A 24,725-nucleotide genomic window follows, 5' to 3' on the forward strand; every position below is an offset into this window, starting at 1 on the left:
TCCTCCTTTTGCTTTGAGAGAAAAGATTGTCTCTATGGCACATGAGGGCCACATGGGGATGTCCAGTACCAAAAGGCGTATCCGTGAATTTTACTGGTGGCCTGGTATTGACAAAATGGTTGATAAATGGGTTAGTTCTTGTTCTCCGTGTGCTAAAAGCGACAAGACGGTCAAACCATTGTCCACAGACATTTCTCCCATTGAATTTGTCATTTGTCCCTGGAAAAAATTAGGCATAGATATCATTGGACCGCTTTCTTTGTCTCCTAACAAGGATGTGTTTGCTTTAGTTTTAATCGACTATTTCTCTAAATGGCCTGAACTTAAGGTTGTGGACAAGGTTGGTTCTACACAGGTCATTCAGTTCCTGGATGAAGTTTTTTGTAGGGAAGGGATTCCAGCCGAAGTTGTGTCTGATAACGGTCTACAGTTTGTCAGTAGAGAATTTGTGTCCTTTCTTGAAAGATGTGGCATTGTGCATAAAAGGGTGTCTAATTACAACCCCCAGGCCAATGGTCAGACGGAACGTTTTAATAGGGTTATAAAGGAATCCATCCAATTGGCCATTAAAAGTAATTTGGATTGGAGAAAAGCTTTGCGTGCTACGTTATTGTCTTATCGAACCTCGCCCAACTCGGTCACAGGGTTGTCTCCTTTTGAGATGCTTAGAGGTAGAAAGCCTGGTTCTAAACTTCTTCCTTGGTGGATGAAAATTAAATTCCCGGGTGAAACTCCTTTTGACTGTGATAAAGTAAAAGATAGAGTTCTGAAATACCAAGAGAAGATGAAAAGCAATTTCTTGTCCTTAAACAACCGTTGTAGGAAGATAAGAGTTGGTGATCTTGTACGTGTCAAGTTTGGAAGGTCTGTTGGGAATAAATGGAACAAATGGTCTGACCCTTGCAAGGTTATAGAAATCTTCTCTGAAGCAGTTCGTGTTCAGGGGGGTAAAGTATGGAATTTCAGAAGAGTGTATCTATGTAAAAATTTGTGTTTGGATGGGGGTCAAGGTTCATCATCTTCCTCTAGTACCCATGAATCGACCTCGGATAACATACCAAAGAATTCTGTTGTGGAAGATCTTGTGCCTTACTCCGCTTTGGTAGACACTTTCATGCATGAGAGTCAAGATTTGAATGTTTCTGTTCCTGTGGTTAATTCTCCTCCTCAAGATGTTTTTCCCACACTTGTGAATGAGGGTAATGATGGTAATACTATCTCTCAAAACACTTCTTCAATTTCTCAAAATCCTGATTTCCGTGACAATGATGTCTCTGATTTAGTTTTGAGGAAGAGTTCTCGTGTCAAGCAGATTCCTGTGAAATTACATGATTATTTGTGTTGAAGGTTTTCTCTGCTTTGTTTTGTTTTATTTTCTTTTATTCTGTTCTTCTTTTGTTTTTTTTTTAGGGGGGAAGGTGTGTAGTATTCCATGTTAGAATTGTTATTGTACATTTCCACTATAACATTCTCTGTGTGTTCATGAGAACACTTTCTACTGGTATTCTGCTGAAGGTGGTTGTTCAAGCTGTCTCTCTCAATAAACTTCTCAACTACTATTTGGACTCGCTAAGCTATTTACTACAACAGTCTCTCTCTCTGTCTCTCTCTCTCTCCCTCTCTCTCTCTTTGCCTGCCTCTCTCGCTGTCTCTCTCTCTTTTTGCCTCTCTCTCTCTCTTTGCCTGCCTGTCTCTCTTTTTTTTTTGCTTCTCTCTCTCCCTGTCTCTCTCTCTTTCTCATAGGGAGGTGAGGGCTCCTAGAAATGTCACAAAGCCTGCACCCCGAGTCTATCAAACATTTGCCACCAATCACTGGTCCAGTAGTCGTGTCTGGGTACAGACATGGCGAGGCACCAGGTTAAAATGTCTTCCACTGGGGCTGGACTTCCCTTTCCTGCAGAAAAGATGGCTTCCACAATGTTTGCCGGGGGCTAGCTAGACGTTGTAAAAAAGAGAGCAGCATGTCACGAGGCTGCTTCAGCAGTGACTTTTAACAGGAAAGGTAAATAATAAACCGGGACACCTCCCCGGAGGTAGCTGTTCGCGCTCTTCAAAAGGCTGTATTATTATTATACACCGAGTTAAAGCTGTCGTGATTTACATATGTAAACATAGTATTTTGTGTTTGAATATTATTTAAAATTCAAACTAATTTCTATATAAAGCGCAAGTGCTGGCGCCACCGTAGAGATTCATATGAATACATCGCTTGAGGAAATGGCGTCTCCCGCTGACATCAAAGCGCTCTATGAACAGAGTTTTGACACCAGGAAAGTGTTAGAGACGTATTATTCCCCTCTGTCGGCCTTCAGAGAAGATTCCTTTATTTTTGTGTATCCTTACGTGCAGAAGATATTCTCAGGTATGTCCTGATCGTTTTCACCAATTCAATCATTGGAACCCGGTGCCTAAATTTCAAACCTGTTTACATGTGTAAGCTCAGCCTACATGCACCTGCAGCCTTTTTAATGACTTTGTAACTGATCTTTGCAATAACAGTGGTAAGCAAATTTTGTGGCATATTTCAAAAACATTTTTCATCCCCCTTCGCGCCAGGCAAAGGGACGCAGGGTAACACCAATCCTAGAATGAGAGTTTCCAAGGCACGCAATGCCACCTGGAGTGGCCAGGGCAGTTTGGTACATCTGGGGTAAAGTAAGGAAGAGCAAGTCCTGCCTTGCATTACTCGGGGCCCGATTCACAGAACAAACTTAAGACAAAATCTTAAACATACTACTTTTGAAAATTCACGGAAGGCATTTAGAAGTAGTAAAGTTAGGATGTTGTCTTAAGTTTGACTTAAGATAAACTTAAGACAAACTTAAGACAGACTTAGGACAGACTTAAGACAAACTTAAGACAGACTTAAGACAGGCTTAAGACAAACTTAAGGCAGACTTAAGACAGACTTAAGACAAACTTAAGACAGACTTAAGACAAACTTAAGACTGACTTAAGACAGACTTAAGTTAGGATTTTGTCTTAAGTTTGTCTTAAGTCTGTCTTAAGTCTGTCTTAAGTTTGCCTTAAGTTTGTCTAAAGTTTCTTAAGTAAAACTTAAGAGAAAATCCTAACGTTACTATATATGCCATATGATCCATATAGTAAATGTATGTGATGTACTATTTTTGTATAATTATTCTTTATGTTTTTAAAGATATTTGGTCAATTATTAGCAGTTAATAAATGTAATGTAATTCATTTTTGTGATTTGTAGTGTTGTAGCAGGTTTAGGATTTTTAGGGGAAAAGGTTGGAAGTAATTTAACTATAATACATTGATGATTATTTTTTAATTCATAATATATATTTAATTGATAATTAATTAAGTTAATTGTGCTATTCATTTTTTTAATGCACATTTTATGTGCCGGTTATGGGGTTTATAGGGGTGCAGGATGGGAAGTAATTTATTTTTAATTAATTACTAATTAGTTGTTAATTATTATTAGTTAGCCCAGAGGATCGATTCCTCTCCCAGTGTGTATAAATGTACTGCATCCAAACAACAAAAATTGTAACAAAGAAAATTGAAGTAAAAGTTAAAGGTCTCATTGTCTGGCCTTCTCACCAGCCCTACGAAAGAGGATCCTGCTTTACCCGAGGGCTCTCTGATGCGATGTGCTCTTCTGCCTCCTAAAGTTCGGGACTCGAGAGTGGTGGTGAACCATCCAGGCACTAATGAAGAGCTTCCCCTGCCCCATCTCCTCAAGTCTGCTGCTGGCACTTCCTGACGCTCTGGCCCCCGGCTTGACGAGTGCTGCCTAGAACAGTTTCCGGCGAGGAGACCTCCTTGTTATCTCTTCTCTGTTATAGCAAGGAGGAAAAACAGTCCGACTCAGTAGAACCTCCAATCTTGCTAAGTGCTCTGAGAACTAGGCCTGGGCGGTAAATTCTGTTCCGCTCACGGAATTTGCAGAATTTGGGTAATTTTGCGTTCCGCGGAGAACGCAGAATAGATTTTTTGCTTGTTTGCGCTTTTAAAATACGTGTTCGCTATATATTTCTCCCCGAGCACGCAAACACCATTCACAAACAGAAAAATAGCATTGCGAACGGGCAGATCAAGCAATACCTGTGTTTGCTGAACTTTTGGTGCTTGGGGAGATTTAATACCGTTTCACTGAGCTTGCTCAAAGCAAATTCCAGCCACCCCTACTGAGAACTCCCAGAACAAAAATTCTGGCTCACATATTTCAACTTCCTTGAAGTTGAATTTTTGCTTCCTCTGATGTTGCTCTCGCCGCGCCACCTCCCGCTCCAGGTCCACTTCCAAGTTGTTCTTGTGCACGTCTGCAACACCATAACCATCACTTCCACTGCTCTGGGCGCTATGTGTAGAGTGATTGCAGTATCTACAACCTATAAGGATTCTTATGCTTTCTTCATCTGAGACTTTGGGACTTGTACTTGCTTTCATAGATTTTAGCAGTCAATTTGTTGTGGAATTCTTTGGATTTTTTGCAGCCAAGCTTATCAAGTGCACCCTGGTTTCATTCAGACATTTCTCCCAGCGACTCATAAAGACGCTACACTTTTTCAATGAAAACAGTTTGATTTTTGAGATTCCATCAGCCTCTTTGAATACATCTACCAGCCTCTTCTAATACATCTACCAAATAACAACAATTCTCATTCAGGTCACATCATTCTATAGGGAAATTTCTACCTATATTGTTGTATTCTCCGGTGCTCGACATGTCATAGCCCTCTCTTCCACTCCCCTACCAATTCATCACAAGATAGATTAATGTCCCTTTTCTCTCTCTTCATTTTCCCTCACTGACTAATTTTTATTTTAACAACATAAGGCCTTCCTCCACCACAACAGCTTGTCATTTGGACACCATTTAAATTGTTCTCACACTGCCACTTGCTTCTCGGCATCCAGCTGTGTAGTTCCATTCTGATGCTCCCATATTCTCCCTTCTCCCCTTGTGTTGTTCCTGACTGTTATTCCCATATTCACCATTGCCTCCCTTGCTCCTCCTCTTTTTGCCTGGCATCATGGAACCTCCACAGCTGGCTAGACAGAACCCATCATTATTAATTGCTGGTCTCACTTTGTTGAATTTTGACTTTCCCCCTAATTTTCCAAATACAAAACAAAATCTTTTAAGCACAAAGCTCTCAAATCTCTTCCTGAAACACTCTTTTTCAATTACTATTTTTACATTAACAAGGGTACATAAATTTTTGACCTTGTCTTCATTTTTCGTCCTGGAGAAATGCCCTATCCTCAGTTCTCAAACACACCACAGCTAAGAAAATACCTCATAGCCATAAACGGACCATTTAGCCCTCCCCTTTTTACAAGGCAGAAGAGAATATCTCCATCTGTAATACTGGCATAGTGCTCATTCAGTCCTCCAACCCTAACATGGAACTCTTTGCCAATCTCTTCGATTTCTTCAAGGACGACCTCAACACTGACTTTACCTATCTCCTCCTATATCAAGCACCTAGGGATCCCCCTCACAATGAAAACACAGCCCATCCATTCCTATCCACCGCACCTCCCACTACTCCCCCTGCACTGATGCCCACATGACCACATCTCCTGTTTTATCATCTCAGAACAGTACCCCCACTTGGATCAGCACCAACCATTCTTCCAGCCCTCACTTACTTAATCCTCATATCCAACCTAATAACAGTATAATTCACAGCACTGCTCCCTCTCAGCTTGGGATCCACATCTCCCTCAACTGCATGTGCAGGGACTCCCACACACCAAATGTCTCCCCCTTCCTCAGCCTTAACATGCTCCTTCTCTGACATCAATACCTCTGGACAGCAGCCTCCCAACATTCTCCCCACCCCTTGTCTCTATGACCTCTCTTCGCTTACCCTCACTCCTCATCACATTACAGTGTCAGACGATAGTCCTTTCACCTCAATATTTTAGATAACTCCCCTCCCTGTCACTTCTCTGCTGTAACACCACTCACACTAATACCCCCATACGCTGGATACTACACGATCTGATATACAGTTGTTGCGGGCTGATATCCGTACTCTTCTATGCATCACCTCTAATCTGGAACTCAATAGGTCAAACGATTCGATCTACCACTAGCATCGTAATCTTCCTTCTCCCACTTGCCCTCCGTCATACTCTGGATCTCAACCTAGATGGAGATGCAAACCTAACGTAGACCATTCCACACGACCAAACAGGCTTGGCAACTACCTTTCGACCACAGATATCCTCTCCCTTCTCTCTCTTTATGGGCCCACTCACCAGTTCCTACCTCCAGTTAGTATTCAAACGATTATCATCCAACCGCCAAGGAAATCACATACCTAACCCTGACTCATTGATAATTGTAACCTCAAACTTGGCCCCATCTTCCACTCTTCAACTATTGTTACCAAAGCCAACCTAAAATGCTTACTATTCAACTGCAGATCAGCAGTGAATCACGTTACCAACATAGAGGACATATTAGTCAACTTAGACCTGGATCTCCTAATTCTCACTGAAACCTGGCTAAATGATGTCTCTTCTACTATACTAGACAACCTTGTACCTCGCAGCGACGCTATCATTCATCAAGATGTCTTGGGGTGGGTATTGCTTGTATTTATCATTCTAAGCTCTATGTTAAACAATCAGATTCCTCTCAAACATCTGGCTGTGAATATATAATGATCAATATCCCTACCAAAGACAGCATCACCTGCACTCTGCACACTTTCTACCATATACCTGGGGATAATCTTACCTTCAATGAAAAAATCATGGAGATCATCTCCACCTTCCTTGCCACATGTAACAACCAGATGTTCCAAGGCGACTTCAACAAACATTGGAATGACATGAATGATCCACTAGTGAATTGCTTCAAGGCCTTCCTCCATGACATCAGACATACTGCAATTGGACCGATCCTCACTGCATCCCCTTTTCCATTGTTGAAAAGGCAACCATCCGCAAAGACCAGCCAGTGAAAACAAAACATTGGATCAGAAACTCCCTCAATCTCATTCCAAACATTATTTCCACCACCACCATTCACCTCTTGTCTCCTCCCACTGATATGGTTGATGCTCAAGACCTCACTAAGCACTACTGTAGCTCTATCTCTAACATCATGGACTGCATTCCCCAAATGATTAAAGACAGTCCCAGTAGGAAGATCCAATGCCTGGTTCAACTGTAGCCTTAATGAGGAACACTGGACACTTACACTTGTAGAAAGAGTATGGAGACAGACCCCATCTCTTTTAAACCTTAAACGGTTGAATAAAAAAAGAAAGAACTTTTAACAAAGTGGAGTCACAGGACCAGGTTGATTTTTGATAAGTTTATTCATAAGAAAAACCCTGAGATGTTGCCACATGCAACTGCTCATCCCGACTGCCCCAGCAATTCCACATTCCAGCCCAGATAGAAATACAAACATTCTAAAGCAATTAAAGGAACTACACCGAATAGCATACATGGATGTAACACATCTCCCTATCTAAAAATAAAAAAATAAAATAAAAGAGAAATTAAAAAAAATATATATATATAAATAAAAGGTAAAATTGATGACAAAATACATGCTAAGTACATTCAAGAATATAAAGTATAGTCATTAAGCTTCACTGTTCCTGTTCAACCAGATGTAACGTTCCAAATCATTGCACAAGGCAACAGTGTTAAGATTCCATTTGCGTCCATCATCTAACAACACACAATTCCCTCTTACCTCCCAAATTTTTTTCGGCTGAGACCATTTGGAAGAATTATCCTTTGATAAACCAAAACGTGAGGATCTCACCCAATCAGCGGCACGAAGGCTTTGCACACTATTCTTAATTTTGTTGTTGTGTCTGTCAACATACTTTTCCTGATATACATTCATTCTATCTCTAAGACACTCCTTGGAAATATGTCTAGAAGAAGTTTTAAGCATCCATGCAGGAGTTACTTTACTACATGCAGAACGTCCCTTAAGAAGATTGAACGGAGACACTAAGGTTGCAGAATGTGGAGTATTGCGATAACTCCAAATCATTTTCTTAACAGCAATTTTACAATCTGCACCTTCAACCACTGCCAACTGTATACACTCCTTCAATACACGGTTGAATCTTTCTACCATTCAGTTTTCCCTTGGACAATATACCGCAGTAGTAACATGTTTTAGACAATGTTAGAAGATCAAATAGGAGAAATCCAGCTTAAAATGCGATTTTTTTTGTTGCCAGTGCTCGGTTGCCTGGAAATGCACCTCAGAATGCATTGCGCACTATCCAGAATGCTTTGCAAGAGATGACGCACCTCCCAAGATTCGGTGCTTTGCTGAACACAATGGCCGTTCGGACGAAGAAACGCTGCTGTACTCTCGAGCACCAGGAACCCACACAGCTCAAAAGATGCAAACACTGGGTTGAGCTCTCGAGCGCTTGAGACTTGAAAAATGCAGGTTAGTCTTACATTGCAACCGCAACTTCGCAAATGCTTACGGAGACAAAATCGGCAAGCCAATTCCGCAGTGCTGTAAACACACTAGTTAGTTCGCATAATTGTCTCAAATATCACAGCGATTTCCATCAGAATAAAATGACATTCAGCACGTATTCCAATGCCGAAAAGAAAAATACTCCCAAATTCACTCCGTGAACATTAAATTTGCAGAGCAGTTTACTCACGGTGAATTTCCGATATTTTCTCCAGAAATAATCAAACTTGTCGAAGTTCTTATTTCATATATTTCCGAATTTTATTCGTAGAATTAAAAAAAAAAAAAAAATCTTCTTTTCTGTGTTCCATATTACATCTCAGGGGTCAATATGGTTGCTTTCTCCCTCGTCGCCACTTTTACAAAGTGGAGTCAAAGGAACAGGTTGATTTTTGATAAGTTTATTCATAAGAAAAACCCCGAGATATTGCCACATGCAACTTCTCATCCCGACTGCCCCAGCAATTCCACATTCCAGCCCAGATAGAGATACAAACATTCTAAAGCAATTAAAGGAACAACACTGAATAGCATACATGGATGTAACAGGAACCACAATAGGTACATCAAAAGTGCCCATCATCATATTTCCATTAGCAACTGGACACAGAATTCAACCATCTCAAAAAAGTCTTTGAACTGGTGAAACAACAAACTAATGGGAAATGTAAATCCTCCACACCTGACACTACAACCCTACCTAATTGTCAAAAATATTCCTCCTTCTATTTTTAGAAAACCAAGTCAATTGACAATGAGCTCCGCATTGCTCTGAATTGCTCACCGCCGGCACCTCCACATCGCAGGAAGTGTGTCCTGGCAACCATCTCTTTACACCTAAAAACAATACCTTGTGGTCCATCTTTTAGACATTCGAGGACTCTGGCATTTCAAAACTACTGTCTTCCACTAAACTTTCCAACCATGTGTTGAAAGTAAGGAATGACAGGAACAGGAAAGTTCTCAGTATTGCTTTATTGGCCATCCGCTCTCCACAACTCACAATAGTGCCCACATTCTAAGGTAAAGTCCAGGTGGGGGAATACAAGGAAAGGGTAAAGGGAGGGGGGAAAGGATCATACAAAGAGGTATAGGAAGAAAATATATAATACACCTCCCTCCTTAGAGGGAAAACAATAACAGCAAGAGAAGTTATTTTACATATCATGTAAACATTTTAGACTTTACAACTTTGTCACACCTCCACCATTGTCCATTATCAAGGAGAACTACATTGTTGAATGATTTTACAATGTGATAAGGAGAGTAGAATTTGCTTTGACTGTGTGGGTCTTTCACGCTTCACCTACTCTCCAACTGGGTGCCTAGACCCCATTCTTTTTGTCGTACCATTCTTTATAGTAGATTGGTGCAGATCTATCTTCCTACTAACCTCCTAAGGGCTAGGGTCTACTGCTCTACCTCCTCCCAACCAACTAGAGTTAAGTTTCATACAGGGCTCTCTCCTTCTGAGGGAAACAAAAGGAGAAACCCCTGTTATCAGGTTAGGTGTAGTGTGGTATGCCCATAAACAGTCACGTAGGGATGACTCTTGGTTATTTGAGTTGGTTATGGCCTGTTGGATGTGTTCCTTGATCATACTATTTGTCCTCTCAACCAGGCCATTAGCTTTAGGGCAATACAGAGCAGTCAATTTGTGTTTGATGTTCATTTTATTTAAGAATTCCTTCATGCGTTGCTATGTTAATTTTACACCATTGTCGGTTACTATGGTGGAAGCTATGCCCTCCTTGGAGAAAACGTCCTTGAGGAAGTCCAGGACAGCATTAGTCTTTATGCAACTTACAAACTTCCGTGTGACCCAACGGGAAGTATATTCAACAAAAACAACATAAACCTCTTCTGGATACTCAGGGAGTCCATGGGTCCAATAATGTCCATGGCTAGTTTACCCCATGGCTTCAGGGGTACAATAACAGAGAAAAAGGTGCCTTGTTTAGGGATTTAGACTTATCACTTCTGGCACAACTGATGCAGTCCTTCACAATCTGCTCTGCCATGGTGTCCATCCTGGGGAACCAGAAGTTAGCACATACTCTACTTTTGGTAACGCTGCATCCCCAAATGTCCTTTGTGCGCAAGTTCGATTATCATCCTTTTGAGACCTGCAGGCGGTACAAATCTATTTTGTCTGTAGAGTTTGTCATCGATGATACTTAATTCAATCCTGACTTCCCAGAATTCCTTGAGTTCGTCCTTCAGATGACTTCACTTGATGGGCCACCCATCTCTCAATGTAATCCTAATTCTGTCCTTTCTTCCATTCTTCCTTTGTAATTGCTGGATCGTCCATCATCATGGTGGGACAGTCTTGCATCTCCAAGGGTTGTTCCACTTCCAAGGGTGTTCTAGACAAGAAGGTGGCAATTGTGTTGTCTTCACCAGAAACATATTCCAATCTGAAATGTGTGGGCCCAATTCACAGAACTAACTTAAGACAAAACCCTAAACTTACTAATTTTGGTATTCACAGAAACAGAAGTCATTTAGTAGTAGTAAAGTTAGGATTTTGTCTTAATTCTGTCCTACGTTTATCATAAGTTTGTCTTAAGTCTGCCTTAAGTCTGTCTTAAGTTTGTCTTAAGTCTGTTATAAGCCTGTCTTAAGTCTGTCTTAAGTCTGTCCTATGTTTGTCTTAAATCTGTTTTAAGTCTGTCTTAAGTCTGTCCAACTACTTTTGGTATTCACAGAAGGCATTTAGTAGTAGTAAAGTTAGGATTTTGTCTTAAGTTTGACTTAAGACAGACTTAAGACAAACCTAATACAAACTTAGGACAGACTTAAGACAGACTTAACACAAACTTAGGACAGACTTAAGACAGACTTAAGACAGACTTTAGACAGACTTTAGACAAAATCCTAACCTTAGCACTACTAAATGCCTTCTGTGAATACCAAAAGTAGTAAGTTTAGGATTTTGACTCAAGTTAGTTCTGTGAATCAGTCCCAAAGTTCTTCTGGCCCAGAATCTATTTCCCAATGCGTGGAGTGCAGTTTTCCATACCTTTCACAGTGATGATGAAGGTGAGGGGCTTGTGATCCATGCGGATGGTGAAGTTTAGCTCCCACAGAAAGAATGTAAAATGCTTCACAGCCCAGAAGCACCCAAGGGCCTCCTTTTCAATTACAGAGTAATTCTTCTCTGCCTTCGTAAGGCACCGTGAAGCATAGGCGATGATCCTTTCTTCCTTTCCATCTCTTTGCGATAGTGTGGCTCCCAATCATTTTTTGGATGCATCCGTGGTAAGAATGGTTTTCCTCCTAGGATCAAAACCCCCAAAGCAGGCAAACTTAGGATCTCTTCTTTGAGCGTATCCACCACCAATTTATGCGACTCACACCATTCAAAGTCCTTTTTGTTTGTGTAACTCTCATACTAGTTCACATATGGATGCAAAGTTCTTTATGTACTTGGCCATGTATTCCATCAGCCCTAGGAAGGACTTGAGTTTGTCTTTGTTTTTTGGATATGGAGCATCCCTCTCAGCACCTAGCAAGTTTCCATTAGGTTTAAACCCTTCTTCAGAAATTGAATGGCCAAGGTATTCCACTGATTTAACCCTTAACCTGCACTTAGACTTCTGTACCGTCAAACTTGCATCCATGTGTTTCTTGAAGACAGTCCTAAGAGTGCAGTCATCGTCCTCCACTGTACTTTCGTACTTCTAGATTTGCTGCATGATCTTCTGGAAGACCGCAGCAGAGGATGCTAACCCAAACAGCATTACCCAAAGGGGTTATAAATGCAGTAAGTGGTGTCGATTAATGGGGCAGCTATACCTGGTGATAAGCCATAGATAGGTCGATGAGGCTGAAATACCTCGTCTGACCCATGGTACTGAGCATCTCATTAATGTTCGGCAGTGGGTGTCTTTCTACCCAGATGCTCATATTGAGGCTCCTTAAGTCTACACATAGACGGATTCCTTCCCCATTGGCCTTGGCGGTGATCACAAAGGGTGCCAACCATTATGAACAGTCCATGGGTTGAATAATTCCTATCTCGCACATAAAGTTCTTTTTCTAGAGGCTCTCTCATTAGTTGTGGAACTGTGCGCAATTTGTGAACCACGGGTTTGGCATTGCCTTTGTTTTTTAGTTTTGTGTAGGAAATTTTGCAAAGGCCCAGCTCTTCTCTAAACAATCTGGTAAATTCATCACAAATGTTGCCCTATCTGGGTTCTCAGGAGTAAGAAGGACCTGTTCTTTCTTGCTGGGATCTAAAATGATCCCTAGTTCTTTTTGGTGCTGCCATCCCAGCGGGTTGGACCTCGACTCTTCAATGTATACTTTACCATATGTATCCCTACCTTTGAATTGAATGGGCATCTTCTTCATTCCTAGAAGGGGTATGGGCTTCTTGTTCTACCTTGTGGGTGATATATCAACCACCTGCAATGTGTTCCCTACCTGTTCCCTAAAGCACTTATAAGCATTTTTGTTCAGAAGTGTAAAAGGGGAACAGGAATGTGCAAACATTGTTATACATTTGTGATTCAACATTACATCACTCTTTGGATAAATGACTAGTTGAATTATCTTTAACCACTTCCATGCGTCAGGCGGCGCCATCCGACGTCACAGTGGGTGTGTGCATCAGACGGACGGGGGTCGTCTGATCTGCGCACGGGTCAAATTCCGCTGTACCGCAGCGGAATTTTCTCCGCGGCGAAGCAAATAGGCTGTAATACAAATTTCTGCTCAAAAGGCTGTACACATTTTACCTCCTTTACCATAGACCCTTCTACACCGCCACCCTCCTTGATTTGGGGGTCACCCTCTCTGCATACGCTTGCGAAATGCACCCTCGTGTTGCATTTTTTGCAAGTTACACCTTTAGCTGGGCAATGCACGTTGTTAGCTAGGTGATTGCTGCTGCCACATCAGTACCACTTTAGTATTATTTCACTATTATTGGTCTTGTTGTTCATGCTTTCCCTATTCTTTAGTTTACACACCTCACTCCTTCCCTTCTCCTCCTGTATGCTAGCTACCATTTCTGCATTGGACTTTATTTCTCTCATGCACTTTGCTGTATGTTCAACTGATTCAGCAATAGCCACCACCTCTCTAAGACTGGGGTTTTTGGCTAACAGCTTCTCCTGGATGAGTACATTATTAGTACAACAAACAAGTTGGTCGCTTATCAGGGAATCAGTGAGGTTGCCAAATTTACACAATTGGGTGAGACCCCTCAATGCAGCCACGTAATTAGGCATGGACTCTTGTTTACCTCGAGTCCTGCTAAAAAATCTGTGGCGCTCTAAAACTACATTCATTTTATCACCAAAGTACCCTTCCAACTTGTTCAAGGTGATCACAAATGTGTCCATATTCTCATCTGCTCCTTCAACTTCATGTTCAGGTTCTGGTAATGTTTCGTAAATCCTGCTCACATGTACACCCAAATTGTGGAGGAGAATATGTTGCTTGCGTGCTGAACTGAATCGTTCCCTTCCATTGGGATAAGATACAATTCAAACACTTTAACCCACTCCGTCCAGCTCATTTATGGCTCTCCTACCTCATTTAAGAAAGGAGGTCGTTGGCTCGTGCTTGCTGCAGCCATGATAGTGAAAATTATACAGCTATGGAAAAATGTACTGGGGGAAAGGAGGATGAACTGGAGGACCCTAGATGAACTTGAGAATATACTATACAAAACATTGCTTCCACAATTGCTTGACACAATATTAAAGGAGACAACCCAAGATTTATATGAAAGTGGGTGAATATATGTTAGACAATACAATGTAATGATGTCACCCAAAATAGTCTTGCTGTATCAACCTAAAAAGTACTAACAGCTTTAAATAAAGTGGTATCTTGAAAAGGTTCTTTGAAAATGTATCTTTCCTTTATGTATCTAATATTTATTTATCGTGTTGAAAATTTCACGCCTCCTCAGCCCCTGACATAGCCATAGCCATCCCGGAGGGACCGCGTTAACCAAACCGGAGGAGGCATCGCCATTGTCCACAGAAACACCATCCACATCACGACCAACTCCGACGACACCCTCACCACCGCCGAGCACCTTCACTTCCAGATACACACCGATCCCAAGACCACCCTCAGAGGCACTCTCATCTACAGACCCCCAGGACCACGCAAACAATTCAGCGAAGCCATCGCAGACTTCATCAGCCCGCACGCCCTCACCTTCTCAGACTACATCTTCCTAGGGGACCTCAACTTCCACCTGGAGAACAACAATGACAACAACACCACCACTCTGCTGGATAACCTCGCCAACCTTGGACTCAAGCAACTGGTGAACACCTCCACCCACTGCGCCGGCCACACGCTTGACCCCATTTTCTCCTCCAGCAAGCACATCTCCTTCAGCCACTCCACCGGTCTTCACTGGACTGACCACAGCTGCGTCCACTTCAACTTCAGGAAAACCATGACCCACCACCACCCGCAACAGGTTCCCCGCAGAAGCTGGATCAAGATCACCGCCGACCAGCTCACCACCTCCCTCAGCCAGAACCCTCCCACCAACACGACGGACCCCAACAAAGAAGCCCGCAACCTCACACAGTGGCTCACCATGTGCGCCGACGACCTCGCACCACTGAAGAACTCACCCAGCAGACCCGGCAGCAAGAAAGCCTCAGGGTTTACCAACAACCTCAAAAACTCCAAGAAAACCTGCCGCACCCTCGAGAAAGTCTGGCGCCACGAGCAAACTACAGAAAACATGACAGCCCTCAAGAACCCCACCCGCAAACACCACCAGCTGATCCGCATCACCAAAAGGACAACATTCAAAGAACAACTGGACAACAACACCCTCAACAGCAAGGAACTCTTCAGCATCGACATAGAACTCACCAACCCCAGCGCCTGCAACAACGACATCACACCCTCACAAGACATCCGCGACTCACTGGCCTCGTTCTTTCACTGCAAGATCGCCGTCATACACAACAGCTTCAGCGCATAGACCACGCTCCCAACCGCTGAACCAGCACACCCAACCACCACCCTCTGCGCCTAGACCTCGGTCAGCATCGAAGACACCACCCGCACAATGAACACCATCCACTCCGGGCTCCCCTACCGACCCATGCCCACACCACATATTTAACAAAGCCGACTCCATCATCGCACCTCAACTCCGGGACATCATCAACAGCTCCTTCGCATCCGCCACCTTCCCGGAGAGCTGGTAACATGCCGAGCTGAGCGCCTTCCTGAAGAAACCCACTGCAGACCCCACGGACCACAAGAACTTCCGCCCATCTCGCTCCTCCCTTTTCCTGCCAAAGTCATCGTGAATACCGTCAACAAACAACTCTCTGCCTTCCTCGAGACTAACGCTTCCCTCGACCCCTCGCAATCCGGTTTCCGAGCAAACCACAGCACCGAGACCACCCTCATCGCAGCAACCGACGACATCAGGTCCCTGCTCGACAACGGGGAAACAGCTGCCTTCATCCTCCGGGACCTCTCAGCAGCCTTCGACACCGTATGCCACCGCACCCTGATACAGCGCCTCAGCAACACCGGAATCCAAGGAAAGGCCTTGGAGTGGATCATCTCGTTTCTCGCCGGAAGAACCCAGAGAGTCCGCCTCCCACCATTCCGATCCGTGGCAACCGAAATCATCTGCGGCGTCCCGCAAGGATCCCCGCTCAGCCCCACCCTCTTCAACGTCTACATGAGCCCTCTCTCGGGCCATCGCACGCCAACACAACCTTAACATCATCACCTACGCCGACGACACCCAGCTGATCCTCTCCCTCACCAACGACCCCGCCACCGCCAGATCCAGCCTCCAGGAAGGAATGAAAGACGTTGCGGAATGGATGAAGCTCAGCCGTCTGAAACTGAACTCAGACAAGACAGAAGTCCTCATCCTGGGACCATCCCCTGTTTTGATCGTATCTAGGACCCTAATTAAATATTCCAGATGTATGCATTTATGTTGTTATAACAAATCATATCCTTATAAAGGTATAAGAATCATATCCATATTTAGTAATAGCCTATGCAATTCAAATACGGTAAGGCTACTTCCTTAGACTCCTAGAAAGTACAACGAGTTCTTTAAACAAACCAAACCTCCAGCAACCTGAGAATTCCACATGCTTTTGTTTTGATTTGTCCTAGAACTCCTGCGAGCACTGAAAGAACGGCCAGTTCTTAGTGACATCTTTTATTGACGTCTTATGTCCAACCTTACGTCAAACTCTGCACCTTCCAGATATAAATATACCAACGTTTGCCTTAAGCAACACACGGTGGTGTGGAGCAGAGCAGCTATCTACTCATCTGAAGCCCAGCTGATGCAAGTGCCGAAGGAAGCCGTCCCTCCCATTTGACGCACTGAGAAAGACGCTGTCTTTTTCTCCTACCGAGAAAATCCAGGTCCAGATCGAGTCCTGAGAGCGAGATACAAGACCTCCTTCATTCTAAAACCAAGGTATGGAGCTGATTAGACCCGTAGAGAATTCTTGAGTCAGATTCTTGGCAAAAACTTACTTAACTTGAACTGCAACTCCCTTACTCCTTCCCACGTACTAGGCTTAGGTTAGGTACACTGGGGTAGGCGTATCTAGAAGCATCAGTTGAGTACGTTTAGTCAAACTTTTATCATTGTATGTGACTGTATATATTTTATACCTTTTAAGTATCATATGGCTCAGAAACCATATCACGCTGTTGGTATCCAAGACACCCATGGGCATTCAAAAGATACTTGATGCTTTTGTGGCCTTCTGTCAGGATAGAGGGCTCGAAATCAATGCCACAAAGACCAAATATATGGTGTTGAGCCCAAGCCCCAAACAGCGCCCGAATCCCCTACTAGGAGCAACGAGACTGGAAAGAGTTGCCACGTTCGAATATCTCGGCGTGACACTCAATGAAAACATGACCTGGGAGACCCATCAAACTAGGGCTAACCTTAAACTAGTACAAATCACCGGGGGCATTTCCCGGATGATGACCGGTTCGACCTATCGCCCATTGGGGGCCCTAATTCAGATATATAAGGCACAGGCAAGGGGGGCGATCTTGTACGGGGCTGAATTGTGGGGCCACATTCCATGTCGGAATTTGTCTTGCACAGAAAATAGGTTTTTAAGACAAATTACCGCACTTCCCTCTAGCACCCCGCTTCTCCCTCTGAGGCTTGATTTAGGGCTACGGCCACTTGCCGACGAGATAAGTCTAAGACCCATTGCCTTCTGGCGCAGGCTATGGAGCGGTGACGATCTCGCCAATTACAGGGCGGAACTGGTCGAACTACTAAAACACCCCAAGGCGCTCAGTATTCCCTGGGTCCAAAACATTCAGTCAGTTTGCACAGATTTGGGGCTCCCCGAGTTGTGGACCGAACCAGCTAATACAGCACCAAGAATCCCTAAGAGAGCACTGGCGAAGCTGTACCACGAACACAAAAGGGTAAGGGTTATAGCTACCCAGACAGAGGGGTCCCTTTCCTCCTTATTCCTGCAAACCAAGGATCTTTATACATTTGAGAAAGCTCTTGATCCCGTTTACCCCATACTCACCAGAAAGTTATTTCTCCAGTGGAGATACGGCACTCTGCCTTTACGGTCCTTTACTAGTACCTGGGCACAAATCCCTTCTACCAAGTTCTGTCCTCTTTGCGTTGACAAAGAGGAAAATGACTTGCATGTGATTTTCTTCTGCCCAGCATACAAGACAGCTAGAAAGTACTGGCTGCTGCCATTGATCAAGAATTTGGGTGGCAGGGAATATGTACCGATGTACAGGATTTTAAAAAGCGATGTTTCCGGCCCAACTGTTTTTGCACTTTCCAAATTCTTCACGAATGTCTGGCATACGCGCAGTCGTCTTTTAAAAAATGCTGGGTAGATTGTAGAATCGCTTACTTTTTAACAATTATTTGTAAAGTCTGGTTTTTATTTGAATAGTATGCATTGATGTTTTAATAACTGTGACAGATTCATGTAATTTTATTGTATGTGTATCTTTTATGACCAAATGGTCGAAATAAAGATTGAATAAATAAATAAATAAATAAATATCAATGCTTTTACAGTATTATTTCATAATACTCCTTTTGCTGAACTCACTTTACTTTATAACAAGTATTGCAATTGTGGCAATTAATTTCTCTTGCATGAGAAAGAAGTCTGCTCAATAAAATAACACCTTTTATTGAAAACGCCTGTGTCTCTATTTCTCTGCACTCTGGTGAAACTAAGTATGCACGATTGACTGCATGAAATAGCTATCTTTTGTTTTCACACGACTCTGGAGATATACTCCTTATTCTGGGGGAGCAACATTGTCATGTTTATGCTGTTGTCAGAAGCTGAATCCCTTCTTGTCTAATCAGGGAAGTTCACTCCTCCCTGTTCATTCGAGAAAGTTTCTAGTGACCTCTGAGCTAGTTGGTAAAGCTAAATTAAGTCTAACATATTCAATAGACACCTAGTCGACCTCAGTCCTACCTCTAAACTATCGTTTATGTTATTCCAATGCACAGAGCCTATTGGGAAAATAGGAACTACACTACACCCCTTGCACATGGGTTCTGTTCCAGCAGTTCCGATGAGGGACACTGACCTCAAACACAGTGAGAAGGTAGTGCAGGCCTTCTCAGGAGTTGCTGAACCACCACTTGTGTTTCTGAGCATATCGGAGTCCGTGGGACCCCAGGGTCAGCAGACCAGTTAGCTGCGTTGCAGTACCTGAAGATGCAGGGTAGTGACTCCTGCACTCCAAGGCTGATATCTTTGGGTGGCTTGGATGACCACTGGCCCTGTGAAGAACCTGTATGGCAAACGGGCACAGATGTTGCAGCAGACTTGCAGGACGATGAGAACCGGAGCAGCCAGAGACTTCCTAGTTGCCAATGCCAAGTCCAGTGATGTCCAGAGTGCCCAGATGGTCGAAGTTGAAGTGGAATATGATCTGAATCTTGTCCTATGATGGACCTAGAGACCCACCCACAGGTAAGCCCTTAAGTACCCTCAGGAAAGGGTTGGAAGGATTCAGAGGTCCTGCACCAGAAGAGTGGCTAGACAGTGGGGAGGATACACCTATGTCCTTTATCCTGTATCACGCCAGAGCGGGAGCCAATGGATCCTTGAACTGGTTTGGCCTGCAGTATGCAAGGAGGCACCAAATGTGCCCTTCAAGCAGCCTGAGTGGCGCTGGCAAGTGCCCCCACCCTGTCTCAATACACAAAGTCCTGTATAGGAGGTGGTAACACCTCCCTGTAACAGGATAACTATTGTCCTGCCTTCCTCTTCTCAAGCTTGGCTCAGCAGCAGGAGGGCAGAATTGTGTCTCTCATCAGCAGCAGCCATAGTTTGCAGTACGGGTCTAGAAGACTGGTACCGGGAGCACTGAGGGCACCCAGGAAGAGCTTTACTGTGCATGGTATCATACCTCCACACCTTTCACGGTGTGGGGTTATGCTTCCAACATGTTTGATAAAAGACATGACAGGGTTAGTTTCTGAAAGTTTAGAGATGGTCATCGCGTAATGACGCATGGCCACTCTATGTATGTTAATGGCTGATGCACTTACAAACCGGGAGAATGGACTCCGAAGTTTGAAGGGGTGACCTGCTCATACAGAGTTACCCTCAAAAATAGAACCAAGCACCCTGCCTTCAGGATTGAAAGGCCTGCCTTGTGGTGACTAATAGGTTTTAACTGCAGTGACCTGAGATATAAGGTTTGTAAGTGGTGCTAGCACCAGCTTACAGACGCTACAATTTTTGGCCTGTAGCTACAATTTGAGTGGGCTCTCATGGTTGGCGTAATACGTGCTTCAGCCCATGGGAGACCCCTGGTATACCTACACCCTGGGTACCTTAGTGCATATGCTAGGGACTTATCAGGATACACCAGTAGTAATTCTGAAGTGTACCTAAGTTCTCACCATGTCCAATTTATGAAAGAAACACAGATTAGCAGGATCCCAGTCAGACTAGTCAGAAAAACATGACGCCAGCCAAAAGTAGGGGTGACCATGAACGCAGATTCTACTTTCCTAGGTGCGGTCAGTCTTGATTTTGGAAAACTGAGTGCAGTGGTAATAAGGGGTATTTCTCACCGCACAAGCAAAGAGTACACACTGTCTGATTGTAAATTAGCATGTGACCTCTTTGAAGTGTCCTTTGTGGCCCAAGGATGATGGTATATGTTATAAACAAAAAGATGACAATTGGCCTCATTGGTGGGTTCATGATATTTGGAGTACTCCATAGTGGGGTTGGAGCAAATTAGACTCCAACCCCACTATGGAGTACTCCAAAATCCTTCGAACCATCATTGACCGAGCACACAACTGTGGCACCATTACCGAGAGGACGAAAAACTTCTTGATTACTTCTAACCCAAGCAGCCCGACATTAAGAATGGTACCAAAAATACACAAGAATATCATGAACCCACCAATGAGGCCAATTGTCTCCACTAGAGGAAGTCTACATCAACCGATTGGACAGATGCTAGATAAATATCTACAACCGGTGGTGCAATCTATGCAAACATACATCAAGGACACCTCCTAGTTTCTATTGAAATTACAGCAAATAACACTGGACCCAACAGAAAAAGTGATCTTATGTACCGCTGATGTATGCAGCCTATATACCAGCATACCCCACGATATGGGAATTGAAGCTATGGAATCAGCACTCTTGAACACGGATCTGGACCAAGACTTACAACTGTTTCTAATGGAATTAATGCATTTTACGTTGTACCATAGTTATTTCAGAGTAAAAGAGGAATGGTACCAACAACTCACTGGGATGGCTATGGGCAATTCGGCCGCCCCCGTGTACGCCAACCTTTTCATGCAATGGTACGAAACACAACACATCCTCAAAAAGACAACATGGACCAATCACTTGAAAATGATAATCCGGTACATTGACGATTTCTTCATAATCTGGACCAACACAGAAGAGACACTGAGAACACAACTCATGAAGTTCAATTCAATTGACCAAAGAATACAATTAACTTGGGACATATCAGACATCTCTGTCAACTTCCTCGATGTGAAAGTATCTGTAACCCCACAGGGATTCATTACTGACCTCTACGTCAAACCCACAGATAGGAACAATATGTTACTATATTCGAGTTTTCACGAACCGAATTTAATACGGAATTTACCATACTCACAGATGGCGAGAGTGAAAAGGATTACCTCAGACACAACCACCCTCAAACTACGTCTCATGGAAATGACTAACAAATTTACCAAACGAGGCTATCCTCAACCTCTAGTTGAAGAAACCAAAGCAAGGATTTATGGAATTGAAAGATCTAAACTTCTAACCCCAATCACAAAGACTGAACAATCACGGACAGTGGTGGTTTCCAAGTACTCTACAGCCAGCAAAAAATTCAAACAGATAATAATGAAACATTGGAAAATCCTTAACATTGAACCGGATTTCAAAAATTCGTTCAGCCAACCTCCATTATTTGCCTTCACCAGGGCAAAGAACCTAGGAGAAATCTTACAACAGGAACCTATGGAAACCACAGTATATACTGGAACGAAACCTTGCCTGAACTGTGGCAATTGCAATAACATCATCAGAGGGAACATTATCCATCACCCTAGACAAGGCAATCCAATTAAACTCAAAGTAAATGCTACTTGTGATACTAGCAACTTGATATATGGGATAAAATGCCCCTGTGGGAAATTGTATGTCGGAAAGACAGAAAGACGAATCAAGGTGCGCCTCACAGAACATAAGTCGAATATTCGACTCAAGAACTTGAAGTCAGCACTATCATCACACTTCGTTGAAACACAACACAACGTCTCGCAAATCAAGTTCATCATCCTGGAGACGGTACATAAACAGGAAGGGAGAGATAACAACAAATATCTCCTGAGAAGAGAAAACTACTGGATCCATAAATTATCAACCCTAAAACCGATGGGTCTAAATGAGAGAATTGAACTGGCTTGTTACCTTTGAATTATGAGAATTGTTTTGCTCAGTTACCTTTGAATTTATTGCTCCTGAGACAGTATTTGTTGTTACTGTGTAAATTCACCATTAACATCTACTTTGACACCATATCCCCCTGTTTTTTCCTCCAACCTCACCACAGCCTACTTCAGCCACACGGTTAGCACACAGCGTTTGCAACCCCCACCTCGTCGGTTCGAATCTCGCCTTGACCTTTTATTTTATCATCCCACATCTGGGTTTCACTCGTGTTTTCTACGACTATTTTAATTATTCCACTTGTCTTCCTCCCCTCTTAAGGATAGATGCCAATGACACATTGTTTAGATGACACTGAGATTTCATACGTATTTCTCAATACCGCGGTCTGTTTACTATGTCCTAGAACCATGTGACCTACCCCGTGACCATTTCACTTTCAAATAAAAAAACGCGGCAAACCATTTTCTTTGCCGGCGTTTTTCGGAGACTACTACCGGACGGAACACTTCTACGAATTTCCACAGGTTAGTGCTCATCACCCGCTAGACCCAACTCTGAGTGCACTACGCGGCACTCCGCGAACATGCACTAATTGGAAACCTCCCTTTTTATTCTTTTTCAGATTGTCCCAGCTTTCACCGACAGGCATGTGAGTGATTCACCAATATAGTTTTCCACTCATTTCCCTTGTAGTTTCTCTTGCTTATGCATGAAAACACACCCTGATACCGCTTGCACTTTAAGTACAAATAAGCATCACTGTTTATTTTCGTTTCTGTTGGCACAGTTATTTTACCTCATTTCATCTCATGTATTCACCAGTGTGTACTGCTTCATTATATATATTTTGAGTAGCCATATTAATGCTTATTTATATTATCATTTTTAGTGTCAATTCCCTGATGAAGGGCAGGTTTGATATGCCCGAAATGCATTGGACACGTTTGAAAGACAATGCCAGAAAACAATGATTATCTATAAAGACATTTGAAAACACATGAATTAATGCTGTTAATCATGATCTCAATCTTCAAACAAATTCAATAAATATACAACAAGATACTCTGTATGAAAGTCTTTCCTTGAATCTACGAAAGACAACCCCGTGTGTGCCTGCGAAGGGATGAGACCAGAGATCCTCTAGCCTCACATCTTTAAGTAGATAAATATAAGACATTCAGGAGGTGAGGACATAGAAATAAATCAAGTAAAACATGAGGTAGTAGTGATGATAAACTAGGTCTCAGGAGAGACTCCTGCACCGCATCATAGTTCAGGGTTTATCTTGGTTCAAAGTTAGCGACTTTCCTTACTAGCGACATCTATGCTCTGTCTTAGGGCAACAATAGATCCTATCTATGACCAGCCTTCATCACTATGTGAGGTATTTACTCATCAGGAAGCTTTTCACTTCCCTCTTAAATGATACTGTATTTTGAATCTTTCTAATGTTTGGAGGGAGTGAATTCCAGATTCTGGGGGCTGCTCACGAGAATGCTCGGTCATAAGTCTTTTTCTTCCAGAAGATGGCTGGCCGCAACAGCAGTTCCTTGGCACTTCTGGCTGGTCTGTTTCCTCCTGATAGTTCAATTTTCCCGGCTAGGTATCTAGGTGTGTTGTAGTGGAGTGCTTTGTGGGTGGTACACGCCATTTTTAGTTGAATTCTGGCTTCATATGGTAGCCAGTTTAATGCTTTCAGGTGCGGAGAGATATGGTCGAATTTCCCTGATCCAGAGATAAGTCATGCTTTTAGTGGTGCTGTGGACGTTTTTGGTAGGCCGGCTAAGGTGATGCACCCATATTCAATTCTTGAGATAACTAAGGATTGGATTGCCAGTTTCAGATCCACCTCTGAGATGAATGGTTTCAGTTTTCTTATATAGTTCAAGTGGAAACTGGCACTTTTAGCCATGGATTTAATGTGGGCTTCCATGTCGAGGTTCTCATCTAATGTGATTCCTAGCGATTTCGCTGAGTTGACTAGGGTAGGGGTGCAATTTAGCTCTGTCACTAGCTTGGTCCATTCCTTCTTTTCCGTTTGGTTCCTTGGTGGTGCAATTAATAGGAACTCAGTTTTGTGAGCATTTAGCTTCAGATGATTGTTTGTTAGCCATTGCAGTGTCATTTTTAACGTGTCATTCATTAGTTCGATGTCTTCCAGGGACGCGATCTTTATGTATATTTGCGTGTCGTCTGCGTACATGTGATACGAAATCTGTGAATTACGGAGAATTTCTGTAAGAGGTTCGACATACAAGTTAAACAGATCAGGGGATAGTGTTGATCCTTGAGGGACCCCAATT

At 43.1% G+C, this 24,725-nt stretch overlaps 1 pseudogene across 1 annotated transcript in view; it reads left to right on the forward strand.

The window, feature by feature from the left end:
• The first annotated feature begins 2,201 nt into the window (after positions 1 to 2,201).
• LOC147725244 (nicotinamide N-methyltransferase-like) overlaps positions 2,202 to 24,725 on the forward strand; it is a 95,014-nt pseudogene continuing 72,490 nt past the window's right edge. The window contains exon 1 of the transcript XR_015310133.1: positions 2,202 to 2,362. The product of XR_015310133.1 is annotated as a nicotinamide N-methyltransferase-like (transcript). The remainder of the gene's footprint in view (positions 2,363 to 24,725) is intronic.

This window comes from Lissotriton vulgaris, chromosome 4_1 (assembly GCF_964263255.1).
Source record: "Lissotriton vulgaris chromosome 4_1, aLisVul1.2, whole genome shotgun sequence".
NCBI classification, from domain to species: domain Eukaryota; kingdom Metazoa; phylum Chordata; class Amphibia; order Caudata; family Salamandridae; genus Lissotriton; species Lissotriton vulgaris.